This window comes from Chenopodium album, chromosome 19, assembly GCF_948465745.1.
Source record: "Chenopodium album chromosome 19, dcCheAlbu1.1, whole genome shotgun sequence".
Taxonomy (NCBI): Eukaryota; Viridiplantae; Streptophyta; class Magnoliopsida; order Caryophyllales; family Amaranthaceae; genus Chenopodium; species Chenopodium album.
The window spans coordinates 22,602,887-22,606,485 of NC_137852.1; the positions used below are offsets into that span (position 1 = coordinate 22,602,887).

At 38.9% G+C, this 3,599-nt stretch overlaps 1 non-coding gene across 1 annotated transcript; it reads left to right on the top strand.

The window, feature by feature from the left end:
* Nucleotides 1-3,493: 3,493 nt before the first annotated feature.
* On the top strand, nucleotides 3,494-3,599 carry LOC145596288 (small nucleolar RNA R71). The gene has a single exon (XR_014103141.1). It is a non-coding gene; the product is annotated as a small nucleolar RNA R71 (small nucleolar RNA).

Here is a 3,599-nt window from a genome sequence, read left to right on the forward strand (position 1 = left end):
AAACACATTACGTGTTAACAAGCATCCATCCTCGAACCATTCAACTTCCCCTAAACTAATCCTATTCTATGCAACCAAGAAAAATAGAGAGAAAAATAAGAAAGATCTCACCGGCTCCAAGCTCAGCAAAAATTAATGAAGCAAGTAGAAACCACCTCGTTGCATTCCATATCCAAAAGCTTCTTCAAGAAACCAAGTAAGAAAAGGAAAATAAAAGAAACTATAAACAAAGAAAATGGTTAGTAACTTCAAAACAAAGAAAAGAAAACAACAAATAAAAGGAAACTAAACTAAGCAAAAAGCATATACAACTAAAGGAAATAAAAGCTAAACTAATCAAAGAGTAAAAAGAATAAAAGAAAGGAAACTAAAGAAGCAAGAATGTAACTAAACAAACTAAAGAACTAAACTAAACTACAAGATTTGGATTCAAGGGAATTTGATGGTGAATGGTGAGTGAGGAGTGCGTACAAGTGAGGAGGATTTGAGAGGGAGAGCGTGAGGTAGGAGATGAGGAATGAGGGAATGAATGAAATAAGAAGGAAGAAGAAATAAAAGGGAACGACTACAGGGGGTGTGCGGCCGCACTTGTAGCTTGTGCGCCCGCACAAGCAAGGTGTGCGCCCGCACAGACCTGTGTGCGGCCGCACCTTGCTGTGCTTCTCCGTTCGTTCTTTTCCTCTTATTTTTGATACTCACTGACCACTTAAGTGCGCACATGAATCATGATGGTGATGAGGAACACCATAGGCAGTAGCTAAAAACATTTTTTAAGAGCTCAAAGTTAAAGATTCATGTGCTCACCGCAAAAACTCACTAAGTATCAACTTCCTCCAACCTTTGAAACATGAAATTCCTATCTTACCTCTCTAAAATTCTTACCCCTTTTACCTATAATTTCGATTGGAATCGAACAAAATATGATATGCGCCACGAACACCATCCATTCCCCATGCATTCTTGAAGAAATCCAATCTCGCAAAGTTCATCCTAAAAATCCAAACAAGTAGAAAAGTGAAAGCAAAGAAAAAGTAATAAAAGAAACAAAAACAAGAAAACTCAAAAATCAAAAAGAAAAGTTAGAATCTCCGGGTTGCCTCTCGGGAAGCGCTTGCTTAAGGTCCTAAGCTCGACCCTTCCTCCAAATCATGGAGGGTCAAAGAACAACACCTTCTTCAAGGTAGTAGACAGAGCAAATTTCTCTTCAACTTCTAGCAACTTCTCGTTGTTGCTTGATAAGCTTTCATACAAAGACCTTTCAAATGCAAGCTTTACTTTCCTCAACTTCTTTCTCTTTCTCTTTATCTTTTTCTTAGAAGCTCGTGCTCTTTTCTTTGCCTTGTTTTTCTTCGTAAATGGTCCGTCACCATCTAAACTCATAGAAAGATCACCTTCATCTTGAGGATGGAGTTCAAACCAATGAGGAATATCAACTTCCTCCTCGTCCATAAGCTTGGTAATCATCACTTTATCTTCACTAACCTTCTTGCTATAACAACTCAAAAGCACATCATCATAATTCTCAAGAAAATCGGTATGTGAAGAATCAATAGTGCATACATCATCAATAAGGCGAGGGGAATTAACACACATAATTCCTTTTACAAGGGACAAAGACTCATGTGTTGGTTTCAAATCAAAACTTTCCTCATTCTTACCAATTCTCAAGGTAATACGACCTTTCTTAACATCAATCAAGGCTCCCGAGGTGGCTAAGAAAGGCCTTCCGAAGATGATAGGGAAATGGTCATCTTCCGCAATATCAAGCACAATGAAATCAACGGGAATGGTGAACTCTCCTATCTTGAGAGGAACATCCTCAACTCTCCCCTTAGGAAACTTGATAGACCGATCGGCCAATTGAAGGGTCATATTGGATGGAAGAAGTTCACCTAGCTTAAGTTTCTTAAAAACGGAATAAGGCATGATACTAACACTAGCACCAAGATCACAAAGAGCATTTTGAAACAATTTTCCTTTGATTTTGCAAGGTACGGAGAAATTTCCGGGATCCTTCAACTTTTGGGGTAGGTCGTTTTGAAAAAAGGCACTAAAGCACTCCCCTAGATTCGCCGGTTCCACCAAATTGCAATCTCTCTTACTGCTCAAAATTTCCTTAAGAAACTTAGCATAGTTCGGCATTTGTTCTACAACATCGGTAAAAGGAAGGGTAAGATGAAGTTGCTTAAGCATGTCGATGAATTTCCCAAATTGCTCATCCAATTTATGCCTATTGTGCTTTTGGGGGTAAGGAAGTCTAGGTTTGTAAACCTCATCTTGCTTCCGCTCTTTCTCCTTAGGCTTATCATTGGAATCCTCACTCATCTTGCTAGGCTCTTCATTCTTATTCTCTTCACTCGAATCATTCTCCTTTTCACTCTCCTTACTATTCTAAGGAACACTCTCTTTAAGGACCTTACCACTCCTAGTGGTCATAGCACACATTGGTTCCCTAGAATCAACTTCTTGTGAGGGAAAAAGAGATGGACTAGCACAATCTTTCAAAGGGTTGGCTAGTTGAACAATTTGGTTCTCAAGCATCTTTCCATGAGTAAATAGGACCTCAAACATTTTGTTACAAGACAATGTGAATTCATTCAACATCTTAGATTGATCCATCATAAAATTTTCTAGCCTATTCAATTGGGATTGTTGAGTAAAGAAATCATCACCTTGGCTTTGAGTCCTTGGAGTAATTTGGGGTGGGGTATCTCTTTGAACATCATTTTGAAAATTTCCCCTACCTTGATTACTCCAATTACCCTTACCATGATTTTGTCCGTAATTTTGATTATGGTTACCATAACCTTGATCATGATCCCCATATTCTTGGCCATAGCTTTGATCATTACAACAAAAGTTGTTATGGTTACCACAAAATTCTTGAGTCACACGGTTACCATTACCACTCTTTTGGTTGTAATTATCATAGCTCCCTTTATTGTGATAATTCCTATTCCCAACAATCTTTTGAGCATTAAATCTAGGTCCAAAATCATTATTATCATCACAATTTACATGCACATTCTCATATCCATCATATCTATCACAAGGAACATTGGAGCAATTAGAAGCATCATGATCATTCTTTCCACACATATCACAAACCAAGCATTCTCTAATCATGCAACAAGAAGAAAAAGGAGGGTTAGAGTAGGAAGATGTACCTCTCCCCTTAAATTGGGAGGGAAGACTAGAAGCTTGTGAAGGACTCTCGAGCTTGTTCTTGAGAGAATTCATCTCCTTTCCTAACTCCGAGACCATTGTGGACAATTCGTTGATGACATAAGATTGCTCGGTTGAGCAACTTGTGCTTGCTGATTCCCTCTCCACATCATGCCAATCCATGTAATTCCTTACCACATCATCTATTACATCCACAACCTCTTCTTCCGTCTTGTTCATGATTGGCCCTCCAGCTCCGGCATCTAGGCTCGATCTACCTTGAAAGCTCAAACCTCTATAGAAGATTTGGATCACTTGATATGTTGGAATTCCGTGGTGAGGGCATTCCCTTTGGTAGTCCTTGTATCTCTCCCATGCTTCATAGAGATTCTCTCTAGGCAATTGCTTAAAACTTTGGATTAAGGCTCTAGCCT